At 45.5% G+C, this 24,376-nt stretch overlaps 1 protein-coding gene across 1 annotated transcript in view; it reads left to right on the plus strand.

Moving 5' to 3' along the window:
* Window positions 1-24,376, plus strand: part of DNAH7 (dynein axonemal heavy chain 7) — a 1,967,826-nt gene that overhangs the window by 1,943,030 nt on the left and 420 nt on the right. The gene's annotated exons all lie outside the window — the stretch shown is intronic.

Genomic DNA, 24,376 nt, shown 5'->3' on the forward strand with positions numbered 1-24,376 from the left:
AAGGGAGGCCCGGTATGGCTGCATGGACCTGTAACTCAATTTCAGCCCAGGCTGAAGTCTCCACATCATTGCCCATGAGACACTACAGGAAAGGATGAGGATACCACTACTTTTTTAGGGCCAGTAACCCTCCCCCCAGCTGACATTTACCACTGCCACGGGGTAGCACTTAGTGATGTTATCTGAATTGGTTACTTGGTAAGTGTGCCCAAGTAGACTCTGCTCAGGTGCCACCAGTTTCTCAGCCACCATGGTGACATTGGCAACTGTGTCCCTGTAAGCTTCTGCCTCAATACCATTAATGAGTGGGTACTGCCTGTATTTTCTCATATTAGGAGGCCAGGAAGCCAAAGTGGCAAGGTCAATGCCACTCCCTGATACTGAACTATGGATTAAACCCAGATCTTTGTGATTGGGGGTGAATGTTTGCATTGTTCATCATTCCAACCATTATTTGTTCTTTTGGCATTTGTTGCCCTAAGTGGGAAGGGTATGTGCCCAGCCATGGGTCCCGTGCTCATTGCACCTCTGGATTCAAGCTATCCTGGCTGATAGGGGTGATGCCCCTACTAAACCGGTCCCAGGATGCTTGTTTCCAGTCCAGGGAGGTCCTGACTGGACTGTTCCCATAAGGAACAAGGTTAAGACTGATTTGCATATGGCTGGGTCCAAACTAGTGTGACGTGGTGAGCAAACGTACAATGGATTAAACCCGGATCTTTGTGACTAAGGGTGAATGTTTGCATTGTTCAGCATTCCGTCCATCATTTGTTCCCTTTGCATTTGTCACCCTCTGATACTAGGACAGCCTCAGTGACTTCTCTGACTAGGCCACTGCATTTCCCAAGGTTAACCCAGCTACACTCTTGGAGGTATTACTGCTACTAGTGCTACCTCTAGTGGCCCTAGGAGAAGAAGTAACAGTACTGGTGCATTTCTTAGTGACACATAGCATCAGAAGACTTATGGCCTTTTGTTTTACAATTAATGCATCAAGGTTTCTTGGACCTAACCCCAGAGGAAGATGTTTATGGACCTGAAGAAGGCTCGCTCTCTTTGCCTTTAGGTTTCTCCCCATCCTTCTCTGGGGTCTTAGATTCATTCTTTTTCTTCTGGTCATCCCCACTATGAGACTTCTTACTCACCCGGGTGCGGGCCCATTTGTCTAGATTATTTTCACATTCTTTGGGAGAGGTCAGCTCAGAGTCCACCAGGTATTGGTGCAAAGTTTCAGACTCACAGTTATTAAGGATGTGCTCTCTCATGATCAAATTATACAGCCCTTTATAGTCATGCACTTTACTACCATGTAACGAGCCTTTCAGAGACTTAAGTGCACAGTCTACAAAGTCAACCCAGTTTTGTGAGGAATCTTTCTCAGTTTCCCTAAACGTAAGCCTATATTCCTCTGTAGTAGTCCTAAACCCACCAACGAATGCATCGGTGGCGATCCGCCCGCCATCGTATTCAGCCCCTTAGTAGGGTTAATATCCATCAACAGTTTTCTAGCCTTACACAGGGTCCTAAATTCCTGGAACCTAAGGGCACTGTACCCAGACACCTAAATCTGACTGGATTCCCCATTAGAAGACATGGTACTAGCGTAGTGTGGGTGTATCTAGCCTACCATAGGGTTCTAAACTTCCCACCAGGGATTGGAGAAAGGGCTATACTAGACTCTTGACACTCAATCAAAAATGCTTAGCAAAGAAATACTTACTCTCTTACAAGTGTAGTGTGTACCTTGGTGTCAGTAGTGGTTCCACTGTAGCTTGCATATGCGCGTGCCATCTAGCATGCATCACCAGCATGATGTAGGAGGTTAACATTCCCAGCAGCCACAGAGTTATCTGCACTGAGATTGTTGATAGTTAACACCAGCAATGTTAGGTTTGCTGTTGTCCGAATGCGGTTGAAAATGGCCTTGGCAAGCCTGTCTTCAACAGCCAGTCATCACAGTGAGAGAGGACCTGTATTCCCCCTCCCCCCCCCCCCGACTTCCTAAGATGTTCGGTGACAACCGCTGTCACTTTTGTGAACACCTGAGGGGCAGTTGTGAGGTTGAAGGGGAGCACTGTGAACTGAAAATGATCCTAGCCTCCTGTGAACCACAAATAGCACCTGTGAGCCTGCAGGACCGGGATTTGAAAATGTGTCCTGAAAGTCCAATACCACCATCTCTAGGTTCTAGGACAGACAGAAACTGGGCTAGCAAGAGCATCTTAAATGTATCCTTCCACAGGAACGTTTTGAGAGGGCGATGAACTAACATTGGACGACGTCTCCATCCAGCAGGAGTAACACTCAGTTCCCACTTCCGAGGCCATCAAAAGAGCCTGCACTTCCTGTTGTAAGACGGACAGATGGTTCTTAGTTAGCCATCTGGAATGCAGTTGTGGGGGTAACATGGAATGGAAGGCCATAGCCTCGATGGACAATTTGGAGGAAGCACTTGTCTGTCATGATGGCGTGACACCTTTTGAGGAAATATTGTATTTTGCCTTTGATAAGGTGACTGGCAAGCACACACTAAAGTGATAATGCAGGTATATATTATTTTCACTTCCATGGTTAGCAGTTGTAGGTCTAATACATCAACCGCCCTTTGCATCACAACAGCAAGAGACACTTTCCTCAATAGCAAGACCCGAGGGAGACACAAGGCCACTATCAGGCAAAGTATCACGCAAAGGGTCAATCCCACTGGCATCCTGGTGCGCCTCATACCAGTTGTCCTCCTCATGCTGAGGAACATAATTGTCCCCGTCTTCATTGTTATCATTTTTTATAATCTGTACAATATAAATTATGATGAGTCCGGGCGCCACTATTTTGTAAGGGCAATTTATCAGAATCAGATGGGTTGCCAAGAGGTAGTGCACAGGGCCCAACTTCGGTCGAGGCCATGGTTGATTCATTTCGTAGATGGATAGCACAAGAGTATATCCTCATCCCACGTCAACATCGATGTGAGCCGTACCAGCACAGGGAGTAGCACAGGAGTCTGTGCTAAAGCCACAACTGGTCCAAGGGACAGAGGGAGGACCCACCAGTGGAAGTCGGACTCAAAGCCCCTGTGGATCCTTGGGGCCCGTAGGCACACCAGATGGAGCCACTAAAGTGCTAAAAATATGTATAATAACCTCCCTGAAGGCTTCTACTTGTTGCAGCGTTGCTTAGGGACCTGGAAACTCATGGTGCTCCAGGACCAGATTCAGAATTTGCTCCATTGGAGATTGGGATGCAGACTGAGAGGCATGTTGACAACCTTGAACCCTCTTTAGAGTTTGAGAGTGGCGAGAAGGGGCTGTTTCCTACTTAAATTTCTTGTGTGTTTCTTTGACTTATCTGAAGTGTTCAACCACAATGACACCCTGTAGCAAGAACAGCTTCGGGAACAGGACATTCCTTTCCACTTTGACCAGTTGTGGCTTGGCGTCTTCTTGTGTTTCGCGATGTAGAGTTTGACTTTGTATTCCCATATGGCTTTTGGTTTTATCTGGGTGCAGTCGCCGAAGCCTTTGGAGTCATGGTCCGTCTCTAGGCACCACAGTCTTCATGAAAGTCCATCATAGACATCTGTTTGCAACAGTTTAAACCATGTGGTTTTAGGGAGCAACATTTCCCTTGCACACTGGATGAAGTTTAATTGAAACTTTGGTGAAAGACCAGTGAGAACCTCTGGATCTCTGTCTGAAGGCAGTGAAAGAAAGAAACTGATATCAGAGCACATATATGGTGCTTAAATGTGGCTCCACTCATCACTGATGGAGCAAAGCCACATGGCGAAGCAATCTAGCAGAGCGCAGGAGGAGTACTCTAAACGTTTCCATAGCCATTCTGACCCCTGGGGATTATTCATAAGGAGAGGAATCTGTGGTTAGAGGTAACCATCAAAACAGCTTTTCTTCGGGGTACGTCTGACAATTATGTGGGGAAACGATGAAAATTCATAGTTATGTGGTAAACTCTTTCTGTTGTTTTATCAACAACCTATTCATGAATGGTAAACAAAGTCTCGACATTCTAATTCCATTCAGTGCCCTTATTAGCTGCACTTAAAAAAAAAAAAAAAGGATTAAGCAATCTAACCCCCCAAAAATACACATGTAATATAAAAAATACTAAATGGGTAATGCATAATATGGTCCTACATTGCTGAATCGGTATTCTGATGACATTTAAAAACCACTCGCCCATCAGGCTTTTCATTCATGTCGTCAGCAGAACCCCATAATGGCAATATTTGACCATATTACATGGTTATCTGATAAGTTTATTCTCTCTCTCTCCATATAATACATATATCGCCCCAAAAAGCCACTGGAACATCTGTCCAACTCAGTTCTTAATGCATGGGGTCTACCAAGCGCAACTGGACACTATCCTTGTAGTAATTGCAGTGTATGCCATCTTACAACTTCGACAAAGACTCTGAATTTGGAACCTGGCAAGACCTGGCACCTCAAGAAGCATACCAACTGCAATTCAATAAATGTCATATATATGATTATCTGCCCATGTGATCTAAGATATATCTGCATGACCAGCAGAAAGGTGAAAACAAGAATTTGCGAACATCGCAGCAAGATAAGATGCAAACGGAATACTACATGAATGACCGACCACTACCTACAAACAGGGCTACCACCAATGACTTAAGATGGGTTGTCATTGAACAAAATGTACAAAACCTTTTTGATAAAGAGCAAAGATAGATCGATCACTTGTCCAACATAAGCAGGGATTAAATGACAACATCCCATGTACTGCTCTGAATAATTGACACGTGGCCTAATTCTACCAATACCTGATTCTTTCTTACCATTGATAAAATGATCATTATAACTTACAATTTCTTTTAGTACCAACAAATGATACTATACCAAGAACATTTTGTCAAAGACATTTCCAACCACCACTTTTTCTATGAAATAGAAAAAAAAAGCCAATTTTTCTTTCGTTTCTTGGTGATGTCTTTATCACACTGGGCAACAGATAACAATGACAGAGGTCATGGCCTTTTACAACTAACTTGTTCAAGGTCGATTTAACTTCCATTTATTTAATCAGTTAGCACCTGAATGATCGAATTAACTAATCTTTATACATTTAAATAGCATCTCAAAGTGATAATGATAACTGAAACCCAGTGGCACAGCTAAGTCTAAATTGTACCGTTTGGAATCATTGGCACTGAAAGGGTTAACAAATCCGAGGCCAACCTCTGACGTCATCGCACTTACGCACGTGTAAGACACCAGACCCGGAACCCGGCTTGCAACAAGTATTTAGACACAAGAAGAAGCCAGGGGCAAATCTCCGGGATCTCGTGTTAGGACCAAAGTAGGTATGCAACACGGACGGTGGACGTTGATATAGTAAGCGGGAATGGGGGGGGAGCCTGATGATTTTTTCGCAATAACCAGACAAGACACTCGTCGGGCAGGGGTCACTCATCTAATTTCCCTCTACCTTTCATTTAGAGTGTGACTACAGGCACCGCCTCCAGCCGGGATCCATGTAACTCGTTTAAGAAACAAATCGAGTAGGCTATTCGATTTACGTGACACATTTGTTCTACACATCAATTATGATATCTTTGGGGCCGATTATGATCGCAACTGCAAAAAGGACAGCCCACCATAGTTGCGGCGGTCCCACCATACCAATTATGATGCGCCCGCATCCTGTATATTTTACATTGCGGCGGGCTGTGCTGCAAGCAGCACCCACCGCAATGTAAAAAATACATGTTGTGCTTTTACATGCACAATGTGACAGGTACCGCTCGGTGCCTGCCACATTGTACATGCAAACGCAGTGGGGTACCATAGGTACCCCCCCATGTCCACCCCCCACTACTCCAACACCCTGGGGGCCCGCAACAGCATGGACCGCCAGCCTTTCCATGGCGGCAATGCAGCCATGGAAAGGCTGATCACAGCCTGCATCGTAGTATGGATGGCGGTGTCTTCCAGACACCGCCACCATATTAATCCCGTTTTCCGCCGGTCGACGAGTCGACCGGCGGAAAAGCAATATGGCGGGGGTTCTTTGCAGTCAGGATGGCGGGCGGATCGCCCCCGCCAGGCCAGGGGTGACCACCTCTGGCCCGGCGGGGGCGATCCGCCCGCCATCGTAATCGGCCCCTAAGCCATTTGTTTCTTTGACAGAGCAAGATTGTTTACCAACTACATTTAAGTGATCACAATATTTTTTTGTATATTCAAGAAGTCACGCCCAAATTTGGTACTTAAAAATACATGGAAATATTACATACGGAATATAATTCCAAGTTTGAGCACATATTTTCCGATGCATGCAAAACGAGAAAAGCTTGTGCATAATAAGTTATTTAACATATCATTATTGACATTGATGGCACTTTTTCAATAAGCACTGAGAAGTAGTCAACTCACTGGTGGCACGCCGGGATGATTTGTCTTTGCGCATGCAGAAGCACTAACAAGAAAGTGTGATGATGGTTTTTCATCACAAACTGCATTATTGAAACTTTACTGCACAGTAATAACCGCAATAATTATGTCCCCAAAAAATTCTCTACAGGTATTATGTATGAGGTGAAAACCGTAAGTTACAGTTTCACCCAAATAACAGAGGAAGATCCTCCTCCTTTTTCAAACATACCTTAGTGCGTGTGTTCTCACCACAACAAAGGTCACATTTCCTTTGTCACTTTCACTATTTGGTCCTGACGAAAGCCATTCTAATCGAACCTTATTTGGCAGAAACATGAAGACCAGTCGAAGGATGTATGAGATCATAGATACCTCAAAAACAACCACAGTCCATCTTTAACCCAGGCTCCCATTAATAAAATTCTCCTATTTAGGAGGGATTCTCTGGAGATAGTTTTAAATTCACTTCTATATCAAAAATTGTCACCCAATAGAAAAAATACCACTCTGCTGTAATCAGGCGTCGTAGCACACCTAGGATGTACTCTGCTTCCTAGGTGGAAACCCTATGATAAAGAATGCCACCAACTAAGATGGTGGGTGAGGGTTCTTTTTCAAAACCTATTGGTCTGTCCTTTTCATAATGTTGTTTTGAACGTAGTTGATTTTGTAAGCCCGTTCCAATTGTTGACATATATATATATATATATATATATATATATACACACACACACACACGCACGTTCTATGAAATAAGTTCTTAACATTCAAAGCCATGACCTTGTAAATGTGTATGTAGATATACCTCCAATAATAGGAAATTCCACTTTGCACTCTTAAGACCTCTGTTCCCCTTGACCAATTTGCACTAAACCAGAGGAACCAGTGCTTAAGATTCAGGCTGTACTATATTTGATGCAAATGATTCAAAGATTATAAGGGATGTCCCAAGACATGTCACTTTTTAATGTAATAACATACCAACTTTGGTCCTTGTAAATTCTGACACCTTTGGACAAATGTTCACAAACATTTAATGGCACAGTATTCTTTGTGTTATTTGTGGAAAACAGTCTTGACCACGCATATTTCAAGGTGAATACATATCTATCTATATAATTTGGGGTTTAAAGGTGGATAGGGCTATAGCGTGGAAATAAGGGTGATTTGGGGGTAGGTAGTGATATAGGGTAGTAAGGGTATTTTTAGGGTTTAGGGGTGGGTAGGCGTATAGGCTGCTAAGGGTAATATCTGATAGAGACTTCTAACTGCAGATTCCATACCTCTGAATTTACCAAGTGTCAGACTGGATCCGGAAACTTTTGCGTGAATAGTACCCTGCGTGCCTTTGGGTGGCATTGTTAGTGCCAGAAGTGACGTCACTGTCACCTATATAGGTGCCACGCAGACATCAGATATTTTCTTTCAGTGCCAGTTAGCGCTGATCTGTCATTGCACCATGTTGTTCACTGACCCTCACCTTGTGTGCTTATGGTGTCACTACCATGGCTCGACGTCGTACTCGGACTGCAGGGCCATGCTGTTGAAGGCCTTGCGGGAGCCGTCTACTAAGGGGCTCATTAGGATGGCGGGCGGGATTCAGTCCACCTGCCATCCCAGCGGTAAAGGGACCTCCCGCCTGCCATGTGGCGGTCCCGCAGCCCTGATAATGATGCAACTGCCACCGTGGCAGTCGCAACTGGCAATGAAACATTGCGGCGGGTTCTGCTGGCGGCAGCACCCGCCACGATGTCCAATGGCCATGTTGTGTGTGGCAGGCACTGCGCGGTGCCTGCCACCTTGTGCATGGAAATGGAGGAGGCTACCATGGGTACCCCCCGTGCACCCTCCTCCATCCACCCCCACAGAGGACGCCCGCCACAAGCTTCCAAAGCCAATCCCCGCCTGCCTTCCCATAGCGGCATCGCTGCCATGGAAAGGCCTATACTTTCCCATATTCGAATATGGCTGACGGTGCCTGCTAGGCACCGCCACCATATCAGTGGCCCAGCTACGCACGGCAGGCAATCGTAACGATTGCCGACCGGCGGAAAAGCGGTGGACGGACTTTGCCTCCGCTGCGATACCCACCATCATAATATGGGGAGGGTATTTCTCATTACGATGGTGTAATGATCGCCGCCGCCGGTGGCGATCTCTACGCCATCGTAATGAGCCCCAAAGTTTCTTGCGGCCCGGCAGTCGACGCCATCACGCAAAACTCCTCGAAGGTCCTGGTCCCGATAGAGGACAAAAAGGTTGCGGGACTGCTTCAAGAGCCCCAAGTCCTCTTCGTTGCACTCAAGGTCCTCGGGACACTGTGGGAAAGGGGCATAAGAAGAAGTCTAAGTAGACTTCAACGCGTCCGTCACGGACTGACGAGAAAGGGAGGAACATCGCCGTTCTAGACACGGTTCTGCAAAGCCCGTTTCCGGGAATGACCCCCACTCAAATCTTATGGGCCGACCCCTCTGGTGTGCCATGAGGCTCTGCAGGGTAGTGGGAGACGAATCTGGTTCCACAAGATGGCTCCGACCTTGACGCCTGTGGGGTCGAATGGATACAATCCAGGATTCGGGTTGGCACCAGTCATACCAATGTGACCTTTCCTGGTGCCAGCCCCATTTTGATTCCCGACAACTTGATTGACCAGAGGCTCGGGGTCGTTGCTGGTACATTCTGTCATTGCCCTGCATTGGGTGATCCACGTTTCCTCAGTCTAAATCCTACTCCCGAGAGTTTGGTGGTTCTAGCCTCGACGTCGCATGGCACGTTTCCTTCCACCCCCCCTCCCGGACAGGGAATCCAAGAGGCTAGAGGCACTTGGGAAAATGATGTTTTCTTCCGCCCCCCCCAGTGCTGCCACAGGTCCCCGAGGAGGCCCGGGGTGTGCTCTCCTATGCAGTGAAAGAAGGGAGAGATGCAGAAAAGTTCACCATTAGGTGTGGTTTGGATACAACGGACACTGGATAGAGAAGTTTTGTCGATGGTGGCTTTGCGGTGCAATGCCTGGCTGAGAACATCTGGCTTCTCGGGTTATGTCCAGGCAAAGCTTATTGACATGCCCTTCCTTGGGACTTGTCTCTTCCGAGAGAAGGCAGACTCGGTGCTGGAGCACTTCAAGGACTCACAGGCTACGGCCAGGTCTCAGTGACACCTTGACCACTGTCTGCTTTACGCCCCTTTTGAGGCAAACGCAAGGGTTTTTTAACCACAGACTGAGAAGTGCGAGGAAGTGGTGCATTCTGACCTTGTAGAAATGGTAGTCAGAAGTCGTCCACCACCCACCCACCAAGCAGCTGCAGGCTATAAGCCTTCCTAATTTGGTTCTGCAAGACCATGAGTGTCCCGTTTGAGGGAGAATTCAACATCATCTCCTTCTCTGGCAGTCCATAACATCGGAAAAATAGGTCTTGCAGATCATTTGGGATGGTTACTCCCTCCCTTTTCTATCTTTTCCTCCTACTTTTTCCGCCATCTCAAGAAAGGTTGCCGGAGGATCATCTTGTTTTTGCACAGATCAGTTGTTACAGTTCTCCTGGCCAAGGAAGCTATAGAGAGGGTTCTGCTTCAGAAGTAGGCAGTGGTTGCTATTCCCGCTACTTTCTGATACCTAAAAAGAACAAGGTTCTTCATCCTATTCTTGACCTTCGGACCGTCAATTTCTTGCTCAAAAAGGAGAAATTCAAAAATGCTCACTTTGGCTCAAGTCTTGTCTGCCTTCTACCATCGAGACTGGCTGGTAGCCTTGGACTTGCAGGGTTCACTGACATATTATCGATGTTAAAAATATTGATAACAAAAATATAGATAAGAAAATTTAGAATGCAAAAATATCGACTCCCTATACTTAAACAGGTAAGTACAAAAATATTGATGTAAAACATATCGATATAAAAGTATATATAAAATAACATATATTAAATATTAATATTTTTAACAAAATAAATAACATGTAATATACATTTTAGCTAACTATAACAAATAAACTTAATTTATGAAAAATATAAACACACAAACATGATTTATACATATATTTAACTCTTAATTTTTAAACTTTAAAATTATATAAAAACAAAATATATCAATAATTTAAAATCAAAAACATTCTATAATAAATTAAAACATTACATGATTTTAAAAAAAATAAAACTTACATTTCACAAAACAATAAATGCAACAGTAGGGAAAATATGGGTTAGCAAAATAATTACATTTACTATTCCAACTCCAGTGAGTGCAACAGTAGGGAAAGTGTTGGATAGCGGAGGGGTAAAAATTAATATTCCCACTCCAGTGAGTGCAACAGTAGGGAAAGTGTTGGTTTGCGGAGGAATTCAATTTGCTATTCCAACTCCAGTAAGTGCAACAGTAGGGAAAATGTTGGATAGAGGAGAAACAAAAATTACTAATAATATTTAAACAATAGAAAACATTTAAAAAATCATAAAAATAAACTAATAAACAAAGATATGATTAAATATATTAAACATATAAAAAGAACACATATTAGAATATAAATTACATAGAACAAAAAGCTACAAATTAAAAAAAATTAATTAATACATTTATAAACAATAATTTTTCAAAAGGAGCAAATATTAAACAAAAAAACTATTTAAAACAAATGTATTTATTTTATTTCCTACCCTATAACACCACACAATAAAAAAAACTTACAAAGTTTTATTTACATTTATTTCCATAATTAACATAATCAATTTAAAAAATATTATTAATAAAACAAATTGAAAATTAATTGAATACACATGCTTTAACACTAATATCCAAAACACATACCTATAATTACACAATTACCATAATTACTTTCTAATTAACTAATAACTAATAATTCATTCATCAATTAAAAATAAATTACTTCCCAACTTTCCCACCATTTACACCTATATACACCACAACACACACCTAAAACGAATTACACATTGACCATAATTAATTACTAATTAATTATTTAAAATGAATCAACAACTGATTATTAATTCATCAATTAAAAATAAATTCCTTCCCACAATTTACACCTATAAACACCACAACACACCTAAAACTAATTACGCAATGACCATAATTAATTGCCAATTAATTAAAATTGATTAACAAATTATTAATTATTTCATTATAAATTACGTTACACATTTAACACTAACTTCTCAATTAAACAAATATTAATAAATAAAAAATTATTCAATAAATTTAATATTACATTATTTCCCACCCTATTCCCCTATAAACCAACAACCCGCTACAGAACTAAAAATGCTAAATTCAAATAAAAAAATTCTAATAAGCTAAAAATAATCTGTAAATTTTATATAATTAAAGTACTTCCCACCCTATTCCCCTATAAACCCACAACCCGCTACAGAAATAAAAATGCAAAATTCAAATAGAACAAAATGATGAACTATTATTATTTTAACACATTATAAAAATACAAATAATTCTTATACAAAAAACATACATCAGACAAGATAAATTATACACTAAAATACTTCACAGTAATAAAAAATCTATACTTTTAACTGTATTTTTGCAAACGATATTAAACACTTCGATATTTTAATCATCGATATTACTTACCTAAAATCGATATTCCTGACCACGATATTTTGTCTGTCGATATTTCTGACCCACAATATTTTTACCTCGATATTTGTGCAATTCGATATTTTTGCATTGATATTCTGTCCCTACACTGACTTGCAGGATGTGTATTTTCACATCCCTGTCCTGCCGGCCCACAGGCGTTACCTGCGGTTCAAGGAAGGCCATGAACACTTTCAGTTCAATGTGCTACCGTTTGGCCTTACCAGCGTACCTCTGGTGTTCACCAAGGTGATGGCGGGGGTCGCAGCTCCAGTCTTCCTCTACTTCGAATGCTGGCTGTTTAAGGCGTCCTCGCCCCAGACTGTTGTTTCCCACCTCCAGACTATGGCAGTCCTCCAGCACTCGCAGGGTGCACTATAAACATGCTGAAGTCACACCGGACTCCTTCTCAGACTTTTCCTTTTATCTGAGTTGTTATGAGGACAGTGCAGTTTTGGGCTTATCCTCCTGAGTAGCGACACCGGGATATTCAAGTTATGACACCAATGTTTCAGCCTCTGTACTGGATTTCGGTGAGAAGGACTCTGGACTGCTGGTACTCATGGCCTCCTGCATCCTGTTGGTAAATCATGACTGATGGCGTCTGTGGACTCTGCAGTGGGATCAGAAGTTCTAGTGGGTCCAGCATCAGGGGAACCTCTCCGACCTGGTCCAGATCTTGGAGGTAACTGTAATGGACCTGCAGTGGTGGCTAATGCACTGTGATTGGGTCACAGGCAGACGTCTCTCCTTTACTCAACCACATCTCACAGTTTAGTTTAGTTTTATACATTTATAAAGCGCCTGGTTACACCGTTTCGGTGTGTCCCCGCGCTGTGACACAAGAGAAGAAATTGCAGGAGAGAGGAGCGCTCGCTATGAGTCTATGAGAAAGCCGCCCGGTTGAATAGCCATGTTTTGAGCTTTTTGCGGAAAAGTGTTTTGGAGGTCTCTGTTCTTAAGTTTATTGGCAGCGTATTCCAGGTTTTTGCCGCTAGATATCTGAAGGAGCGGGCTCCTAATCTGGCTTTATATAGCCTGGGTACTTTAGCCAAGGCCATGCCAGAGGATCGCAAAGTCCGCCCCGGTATGTATTCCATTAGTAGGGAATGCAGATATTTGGGGCCGGACTTCATAAAGATGCGATGGCTGTAGCATAAAGCCTTAAAAAAGACCCTTTTTCCCCACTGGCAACCAGTGAAGTTTTTCCAGGGCCTTTTCTGAATTTGCTCTTCTGGGTAAGCCAAGTACTAGACGGGCAGCGGCATTTTGTACCAGTAGTCCAGTTGAGATGTTATTGTGGCATGGACAATGGTTTTTCTGGCATTGGAAGGTAGGAGATTGAGAATTTTTCTCAGAATCTTAATAGCTCCATAGCATTTGCCTGCAACCCTATGTATTTGGTTGATAAAGCTCAACTCAGAGTCAAAGTAAAATCCGAGATTTTTTACTTCAGTTTTAGGGTTGGGTGGTTGACCCAGGGAAGTTGGCCACCAAGCTGATGACCAAATGGTTGGTTGTCTACCCACAATCATAACCTCCGTTTTGCTCCCATTTAGTTTAAGGCAGTGGTTAGACATCCACTCCGCCACCTCTGATAGACATTTGGAGAAGCGAGTAGCTGCTTGTTCCTCCTTTTGTGACAGTAGGACTATTAGCTGCGTATCATCAGCATATGAGACAATTGATACATTATGTTGTTCTACATGCTCAGCCAGGGGGCTTACATATAGATTAAAGAGGGTGGGACTCAATATCGAGCCTTGAGGAACCCCCTGTTCAAGGGGCATACTCTTTGATATGTGAGATTTCTGAGCCACTCTAAAGCTGCGTTCAGAGAGAAAAGACCTCAGCCAATGCAGGGCCTTATCCCTAATGCCGCATGCTTCCAGTCTTTGTAGGAGCAGCTGATGTGATACCGTGTCAAATGCCGCACTGAGATCAAGAAGGATCAGTGCAGCAGTGTCCCCTTCATCGGCATGTTTCCTCAGCGCTTCAGTGGCATAGAGTAGTGTCGATTCAGTTGAGTGAGCGCTTCTGAAGCCTGATTGAGAAAGGTGAAGTAAATTGTATTTATTTATATGATCAGTAAGTTGTTTATTCGTAATTTTCTCCGCAATCGTAGCTACAAAAGGCAATAGGGAGATTGGGCGTAGATTTTCAAGTATTGTATGTTTGATTCGAGGGTTCTTTTTCCAAGGTTTAACAAGACTAGACCACAGTTGTGACAGATGCGGTACTCCTGGGATGGGGCGACCATCCGGGAGAGGTAGAAATCAGATTTGGTCTGATTTCTGGTGGAGTCTGGGCTCCATATCAACTTGTTGGAGTTCCAGGCAATCCGACTAGCATTGAAAGCATTACTTCCCAATGTCAAGACGAAGTTGGTGCAAGTGTTCACGGACAACACAACTGCCATGTGGTACTGCAACAAGCAGCAGGACATAACCCTGGTGGTTCAACGCCTGGCAGGTTTCCTGAAGGCCAGGGCAGACAAACTCAGCTGTCTATGCCTAGTAGATCACAAATAGAGTCTCCAGTCAGAGGATGTGCAAGGTCTCTTTCAACAATGTAAAGAGCCTTGGTTAAATCTGTGTGCCTCCGAAGAGAACGCACAATGTCAGCAGTATTGCACGCTGGAGTTTCTTAGGCAGCTATCGCTTAGCTATGCTTTTCATCATGAGTTGACCTCAGGCCTTCTGTACACCTTTCTGCCCATACCACTTCTGCCCAGAGTTTTCAAAAAGGTCAAGAACTACTGGGCCCAAGTCATTCTTGTGACTCTGGACTGGGCACGAAGCGTCTGATATCACAAGCTTCTTTGAATGAGCATCAATCCTCCAATCAGGCTGCCCGTTCGGGAGGATCTTGTGTTGCAGAAGCAGGGGAGGGTCCTCCACCTGAACTGGCCAACTCTCTGCCTGCTCATGTGGAGATTGAGGGGCGACAGTTGATAGATTTTGAACTTCCTCACAAAGTCTGTAAGGCGATCTTGGCTGCCAGGTGGCCCGTCATCAAAACAGTATACGGCTGCCGTTGGCAAAGATATTGTTCAGGACAGTCTATTGATCTGCCTCTCCTGCTATTCTTCTCTTTGTTCTTATCCTTGCCCAGCAGGGCTCTGCTCTGGGCACTCTCAAGGGTTATCTTTCTGCTCGGTCCGCTTTCCAACAGCTGCCTGACTAACCCTCGTTATTCAAGTCCCCTACTGTAAATAGTTTCTTGAAGAACAAGTTACTTACCTTCGGTAAGGCATTATTTGGTAGACACTCTAGCTGCAGATTCCTTACCTGTGAATTTCCCAGGTGTCAGGCTGGATACGGAAACTTTTGCTGAGCAATACCCCTTGCACACGATGTCAGGTGGCACCATTCGGCTCCGCGTGACGTCGCGGTGCCTATATAGGCGCCACCCAGGCGTGCGGACGTCAGTACTTTTCGTTTTTCCACTCCAGAAGCGCAGTGCCACAAAGTAACTGACCTTAACGTGTGCAAACCTAGGGCCCTGAAAGGGGCGTAACCCTAGACCTACAACATCAGTCCACAAAGCGGGGAGGCATGGGTGGGGCTGTAAGCAATCTACAGCTAGAGTCTCTACCAGATAATGCGCTACCGAAGGTAAGTAACTTGTTCATCTGATAGAGACTTCTAGCTGCAGATTCCTTACCTTTGAATCAGATACCCAAGCCATACATCCCAGTGGTGGGTTGCAGACTCATGGCTAGACAAAAAAGTCTCGCAGGACTGAGCGGGCAAAGTGCCCGAACATGCGCACTTGACCATCAAGGCATGAAGTTTCACAAAGGTGTGCAATGATGCCCACGTTGCTGCTTGACAGTTGTCTTGGACTGGGACACCCGGAGCCAAGGCCGTAGTTGCAGATTTTCCCTTGGTTGAGAGGGCCCTTAATCCCTCAAGGGGCTGCTCCATCGCCAAGGCGTAACAGATTTAAATGCAGAGAACAACCCAGCAAGAGATGGTTCTTTTCTGCACTGCCTTTCCCTTCTTTGCTCCCAAATACCCCACAAAGAGTTGGTCATCCACCCGGAACTCTCTTGTGCGGTCATGGTAGAACGACAACGCTCTTTTTGGGACCAGTCGGTGGAGACGCTCGTCTTCCTTAGAAGGATTTGAGGGAACAAAGAAGGTGGGCAAAGTAATGGACTGACCAATATGGAATGGGGTCACAACCTTTGGTAAGAATGATGTCCTGGTGCGAAGCACCACCTTGTCCGGAAAGGATATAAGATAAGGAGGCGAGCTGGATAACGCCTGCAATTCACTCACCCTCCGGGCCGATGTAATCGCCACAAAGAAGGCTGTTTTGATGGTCAACAGCCGGAGGGGACAATTGTGCAAAGGCTCGAAAGGAGCACACATCAGATAAGTGAGGACCAAATTAAGGTCCCATTGTGGCATAACAAAGGGTGTAGGTGGAAATAAATGAACCAACCCTTTCAAAAATCTATTTACGATAGGATATTTAAAGAGGGAAGGCTGGTTTGGCAGCTGCAAAAAAGCAGACAGAGCAGAAAGGTAACCCATGAGAGTTCCCCAAGCAGAGCCCTGTGGGGCAAGGGTAAGAATGAACAAAAGGACAGTAGAAAGAGGAGCAGAAAGAGGGTCAATAGACCTTTCTGTACAGTATAATACAGATTTCTGCAAGCGGCAGGCGTATACCGACTTAATGTTTGGCCGCCTGGCCGCCAAAATAACATTACAGACTTCGGGAGGAAGGTCAAAAGCCATCAACTGCTGCCGCTCAATCTCGACGCACAGAGGCGCAGAGTTGACAGGTTCGGGTGGAGAACCCTCCCCTACTGCTGCGACAGAAGATCCTCCCGAAGGGGCAACCTGATGGGAGGATTGACACTCATGCACCAAAGTTCTGGATACCAGAATCCCCTTGCCTAGTCTGGCGCCACAAGGATGACTTCTGCAGCACCCTGGGTAGGAGTGGAATGGGCGGCAAAGCTTACAACAGGCCTGAGCTCCACTCACGACGAAACACGTCGGTGAGCGATAGCCGTCTTGGAAACTCCAGCGCGCAGTACTGCTGACATTGCACGTTCTCTTCCGAGGCGAACAAATCTAACCAAGGTTCTCCCCACTGTTGAAAGAGACCTTGCACCACCTCTGACTGGAGACGCTATTCGTGATCCGCTAGGCATCGATGGCTGAGATCGTCTGCCCTGGCGTTCAGAGAACTTGCTAGGTGTTGAACCTCCAGGGTTATGCCCTGTTGTTCCAGCCATGTCAAGAGACGCAGGGCCTATCAACAAAGGGTCCACGACCCCACCCCGCCTTGCTTGTTGCAGTACCACATGCTGGTGGTGTTGTCCGTGAACACCTGCACCAACTTCCCCTTGACAGAGGGAAGAAATGCTTTCAATGCCAAGCGAATCGCTCTAGTTTATATGGAGCCCCGTCTCAGTCGGAGGCCAGCGACCCCTGATCTCCATTTCTCCTAAGTGGTCACCCCATCTGAGAAGTGACGCATCCGTCACAATTGTGAAATCTGGTTGGGGAATGGAGAGAGGTCTGCCTTTGACCCAATCTCGGTTTGTTAACCACCACTGCAGATCCTTCACAGTTCCTTCCGAGATCTGAACCATATCGGTGAGATTTCCCTGATGCTGGGCACATTGGAACTGCAAGTCCCACTGCAGAGCCCACACATGCCATCTCGCGTGTCTTACCAACAGTATGCAGGAGGCCATGAGGCCCAACAGCCTTAGAGTCAACCCCACCGAAATCCAGGATAGAGGCTGAAATATCGGAATCATAACCTGAATATTCTGGACTCGCTGCTCGGGAGGATAAGCCAGAAACTGCACTGTGTCCAGAACAGCTCCGATGAAAGGGAGCGTCTGAGAAGGAGTCAGGTGTGACTTCGGCACGTTTATAGAGAACACCAGCGAATGCAGTAGATCCGCTGTAGTCTGAAGGTGGGAGATGACTGCCTGGGTCAATGATGCCTTCAACAACCAGTCGTTGACGTAGGAGAAGACTGAAATCAATAACCTGCGCAGATGAGCTGCAACCACTGCCATCTCCTTGGTGAACACCCAAGAGGCACTGGTAAGGCCAAAGGGGAGCACAGTAAACTGAAAGTGCTCATGGCCTACTTTGAACCTCAGGTAACGCCTGTGGCCCAGCAGAATGGGAATGTGAAAATACACATCCTGGAGGTCCAACGCCACCATCCAGTCTCCTTGGTATAAGGCAGACAACACCTGAGCCAATGTGAGCATTTTGAATTTCTCCTTTTTGAGGAAGAGATTGACGGTTCAAAGATCCAAAATGGGCCGAAGCCCCTTGTTCTTCTTCGGAATCAGAAAGTAGCGGGAAAAACAGCTACTTTCCTTCTTCTGAAGCTGGAACCCTTTCTGTAGCTCCTTTGGCCAAAAAAGCTGTAACTTCCTCCTGGAGCAGTTTTAAATGATCCTCTGCCAGTAGTTCCTGACCAGGCAGAATAGTATGAGGAAAAGAAAGAAAAGGAAGAGAATAGCCCTCCTGGGCGATCTGCAAGACCCACTTGTCTGTTATAGATCTCCAGCAGGGGAGATGGTGACGAATTCTCCCACCCATTGGAGTAGTGTGGTCCAGCAGAATCCACCTAGGAGTTCTTGAAGGTTGCGGCTGCTGGAGGCAGTGTGGTAGACGACTTCTGGCCTCCATTCCGAGGATGAAATGTACTGCGTCCAAGCACGACTTGGGCAGTCTAAGCAGGACGGTAGCTAGGATAGGGCTGATGAGGCTGGTAACCCCTTCCGCTGCCATGAAAGGGGCGAAAGAAAGACTGGCCACGAGGAGTGGAGGAGAGGCCCAAGAATCTGGCCAAAGCTCGGGAGTCCTTGAACCTGATCAGGGCCGAGTCTGCCTTTTCCCCAAAAAGGCGGGTTCCATCAAAAGGCATTTTTCATCAAATTGGCCTTGACATCTCCTGAGAAGCCAGTTGTGCGAAGCCAGGCGTGGCGCCTCAAGGCCACTGTCGTTGAAATAGTTCTCCCCAGCGAATCGGTCATATCCAAACCGAACCGTATGGCGAATTTTGCTGCATCTCTCCCATCCTTGACAGCCTGGGAGAGCGCAGCCCGGGCCTCCCGGGACCTGTGGCAGCACCTCTGCAACCGTCTCCCAAAGAGAGTGGGAGAAACGGCCCAATAAGCATGCAGTATTCTCCGACCGCAATGCCAGACTGGAGGAAGAAAACATCTTCCCAAATGAGTCCACTCTCTTGGATTCCCTATCCGGAGGGGCGGAAGGTAATGCGCTGTTGTGTGTAGATTTAGATTCCATATTTAGGTTTCCCGATTTATGCCTTTATATAGGTACAATTCATATTGCCCTTATTTAGGCATAGAAAATCCAGCCCTTATTTAGGCATTGTCCATGCTAACCAAATACAGGCATGGTCTCCTACATCCGTCCATCCACGTCACAACGAGTTCTTGGAAAACCAGACTCTTAAGCATTTAGGAATTTCCCTTGCTGGGATATTGATTTCTCCAAGAACTCATTTATTATGCATGAACTTCTATTCCTTAGGGGTTCATTCATGACGTTCCGATGCCCGACTTTTACATCAATACAGGCATTCCTAAACACCTTCAAGGTATAAATATACCTGCACTTGCCCTGGCAAACCACGGTTCCAGTACGATCCAGCTCGACTGCCTGCTTGCGGTTCGCCACGGCAAGTTCGGAGGGCAATCGAGTTCCAGCCGCATCATCCTCCTCGCAGAGAATCCAGCTCCAGTGTTTCTGACTTCCCTTGCGGGGTGTTAGATATCGAGTCCCGGAAAAGAGATTCCAACCTCGCACATTCTAAGGTATGGAGCACACTAGAACTTAGAGAAACCTTTGGCAACTCTTGGCAAAACTAAAACTATAGCTATAGCTAGCTATACTTTAGAAAACAACACCTACTTCTTACCTCGTACTACACTTAGGTTAGGTACACTGGGGTAGAACTATTTAGAAGCATCAGATGAGTATTCACATTTTTAGCCTGTGTTATTTATGTATGTATTTTAATTAATATATGTCATAGTTACAAACCATGCTATTGCAGTATTATTTTATCTTACTGCTAACTCTGTACATATTGTACTTCGCAGCCTGTCTCACGATTGTAGCAGTTAATTTCTCTTGCATGAGAAATAAGACTGTTTAATAAACCCTTTTTATTGAAACGCCCTATTTCTGTGCAACTCTGTAGAAACGAAGCATGCACGATTGACTGAGTGAAACTGTTTCTGTTGTTTCCACGGTTCTGAGATTGTTCCGACTCTAAGGGAAACAAAGATGTCATGTTTATGTGGTTTTCAGAAACTAATCCCTTCTTCTATATTCAAGAGATTTCTAGTGACCTCTGAGTTAGCTGGCCCACACAAGTAATTAAGTTTAATGTACTCGATAGAGACATACTGACCTCAGTCCTATGTCAAATCTCTAGTGTATATTATTTCAATATGCAGAGCCTATCAGAGATATAGGAACTACACTACTGCACCCTGGGAAGTAGAGGCCTGCACCACCAAACTTTCTGGGGTGGGGTGTTGGCTGAGGAACTTTGGGCCGCCCAGAGCTGGGCGATGGCTGTGTGCAATCGTCCTAGTCACAGGAGCCCCTGTGCTAGGCTTGGACCATGTTCCTAGAAGGACATCCTTAAGTGCCTCATTAAATAAGTAATAGGGGTTCAGAGGTGGAAGCCCCAGGGTGAAGCACTTCGGTCAGCAGATTAGTCCTGACCTGCACTGAGCGCAGCTCCAGTCCAAGGACCTCGGCTGCTCTCTTAACCACCAAGCCATAGGATGCCTCCTCTTCCGTAGCCACTGTAGGTGGAGAGAGCATGCCAGTGCCTAGGGAAGTATCCAGAGCACTGGTTTCTCCAAGTCCCCCATACCAGTTAATTGTCTCCTCAGAGACATCCTGGTTCCATAGAGGGTCTCCAGACTCCTCCCATTCCTCTCCTGAGCCTAGCACGTCCACAAAGTTCTCGGGTGACAACATACAACCCCTGGCTTCAGTCGACGTCGGAATCGGCATCGCACTACGCCGTTCCGGCTCCGTGTCATCGGGCAGGATGGGGCTTGCGCCACTGAAGGGCGCCGGCGACGTCGCGGGCACTGACTTACGGTTTGACACCGGGGAAGGTCGCGTTGGTATGACCGGCGTCGAAACGGATCCCTGAGGCCCCACCGACGGTGTGGCTGAAGCCGATGGTGTCGAACCTGATGGAGCTCCATCCGACCCCGCGGGGCCCGAGGGCTCACCAACGGGGTCGTTCCGCTCAAATACGTGGCGCACGGCCTCGTAAAAATCTTTAATTTGAGAGGGAGTTGCTCCGGCTACCGGAAATGGAAGGAGGCGCAAAGTCGACTCTGGCTACAGCTCCGCAGAACTGTGCCTAGAGTGTCAGTGTTCCTTACCTCTTTCGATGACGGACGCCGGTTGAGGTGAAGTCGAAGTCCGCTTGGACTTCTTCTTGTGCATCTTCCCCGAGTGTCCAGATGACGTCGAATGGGAGGAAGAGGACTTAGGGCTACGTGAGCGATCTCGCGATCTCCTCTTCCGCGAACAGAATCGTGACCTCCACGGAGTCTCGCTAGACGGTGTCGAATGCCGGGCCGCGAGCAACTTCATTGCCTGCTCCCACAAGGTCGTCGGAGCCATCTCCCGGCTGTCTGAACACAACTTCGAAACGTGGTCACGTTCAAGACACCACAGACATACGCGGTGGGGATCGGTAACCGACATCATGCGGGAACAAGTCCCACACAGTTTAAAACTTGTCTTCCTACCCGACATCCATCTCAGACGAAGTTGTCAAAAATATCGAGAAAAAGCCTGCCAAAAAGCGGCAGAGGGTGAGCTCTTCCCAGATCGGTGCTTAACTGGCGCGGAAAGAAAAGAATTGAAGTCCACGCGCCTGGGTGGCGCCTATGTAGGCACCACGACGTCATAACCGACGCCAACGACGTCACACGGAGCCGAATGGAGCCACCAGACATCGCGCGCAAGGGGTATTGCTCAGCAAATGTTTCCAGATCCAGCCTGACGCCTGGGAAATTCAAAGGTAAGGAATCTGCAGCTAGAATTCTTTATCATATGGGGCTTGTACACATCATATGTTTTCCCCCTATGCCCTTCATTATGCCCCAGTGGGATCTGAACCAAGTTCTCACATGCGCTCCCTTTGAGACGCTCATCCACATTCCACGGAGGAAAAGGAGCTACTCCATCGTCTGGACCCAAAAAGAATGTTGTCGCACAAAAGAGTTCCTGGTGGACAACCAACTCTTTGTGGCTTATGTGGGAGAAAAAAATTAACCATTTCTGCATGAAGATCTGCTACGCCCTGGCAAAGAAGCAGCCTTCTGAGGGCTTATGGGCCCTTCCACCAGGGGGAAGGCTGCGAACACGGCGCTGGCCTGTGGAGTGCCAGTCCTGGATATCTACCAGCCTGCAATGTGGGCTCTACTGCACACGTTTGCTAAACACTACTGCCTGGACAGTCAGAGCCGCAGGGACAGGCATTTCGCCCATTCGGTCCTGCAGCACTTTCTAGTTTAGTAATCTGTCCTCAGCCCACCGCCAGAAAGTATGGCTTGGGTATCTACTCAAAGGTAAGGAATCTGCAGCTAGAAGTCTCTATCAGATTAACAAGTTACTTACCCTCTTTGACGCTTTATCTGGTAGAGACAATATCTAGCTGCAGATTCCTTACAGACCCACCCATGCGTCCCGCTCTGCTGGCTCATGTATAGGGCTTGGGTTGCTCCCTTTACAGGGCCCTAGTTTTGAGACACACTAGTCAGTTCACTGCATGGCTCTACGCTTCTGGCGTGGAAAAGTGAAAAGTAACTGATGTTAGTGTGCCTGGGTGGCACCCATATAGGTGACTGCGACGTTGCATCCAGTACCAACGATGCCACGCGAAGCTGAACGGAGCCACCCGACAGCACACAGTGGTACTGCTCACGCAAATGTTTCTGGATCCAGTCTGATGCCTGGGGATCTGCAACTAGATTTTGTCTCTACCAAAAGCGTAACCGAAGGTAAGTAACTTGTTCTTTAAGAGTGGGTTGGGGTATACAATAGTAAGTGTCATTTTAGGGTTTATGTGTGGGTAGCAGTATAGAGTTGTAATGGTATTTTTTAGGACTTAGGGGTGGGTAGGGATTTACTTACCTTGAGTAAACTTACCATGAGTGGTAAAATCATACATCTGTTACTTGGGGCGTTTTTTTTGTTTGTTGAATTTTTGACCAACAATTCCTGACATAAGCCCTAACTTCTATAGCCCAATGATCTGTTTTTAAAAATTTTATTTAAAGAAAGCAAAGCCGGTTTTCGCTGCAACTTTTTATTTTTAAGTACTTAGACACTTTTCTCTTCTTTTTACCCCCAAGCAAAATGTGCAGTTCAGCATTTAACTTACTGATTTCAATTACTCTTTCTTATATGAAAAACATTGTTTTGTGTCAATTGCACCCAAATTGACCATGTAACAAATAATACACAACGGATATTTTGTGTAACATGTTCCTAGATTGTCATTCTGATGGATCTTGGTTACATTTACAAACCACTCAGCCTTTAGTTATCAGGTTTATTCTCAAGTGCATAGAGGATGCCTAAAAGGTAATATAATCCTATATTGCATTCAAGGTGTACCAACTGACAACATAATGCTATTTCGTGAGCACTCCACTTCAGAGAACCTATATGTGAAAGTGATACAAAGGTAGGGAAGGAATCTTAAGACAATCGTCTACAAAAGAATAAGCAAACAACCCATAGTAAAGCAGGACGCTTACAGTCCTGCCAGCATCGCTTATGGAAATGTGCTGATAACACGTAATAACTTAAATGAACGTACAGTTTACTTCACAGAAAGTCAATAGGAAGAGCTAATCCTACATATCTACTGAGAGAACACAGGTTTTTCATTTGGCGGTAAGCTTGGTGCTTGGCCAGTGTAGCCATCTTGATCTTTAACCTCTTCAGTGCCCATGACGAGACTATCTCGTCATGAACCGCACCCACTAGTGCAACGCCCGGCACAGGAGGGGGAAAGGGCGTGGCACTGAAGGGGTTAAGGGAGATGAGTTTGTTGATGCCGTATAAATTATGTATATTGTTTGAAACTCACCTTTCTCGCACAATTTAAAGCTATATATAGAGACTGTCTTCGTATTTTTACTATCCTGTTTTGCTTATGAAGTACTTAATTTGAAATATTACCTCACTTCTAATTTGCTAAAATGTACACAACTGAATAGAACATTGTGCACGGGTTAAGCAGTGCTAAAACTTTTGTGGCACATATAAAACATAGGA

The sequence above is a fragment of the Triturus cristatus genome, chromosome 3_2 (assembly GCF_964204655.1).
Source record: "Triturus cristatus chromosome 3_2, aTriCri1.1, whole genome shotgun sequence".
NCBI lineage: Eukaryota > Metazoa > Chordata > Amphibia > Caudata > Salamandridae > Triturus > Triturus cristatus.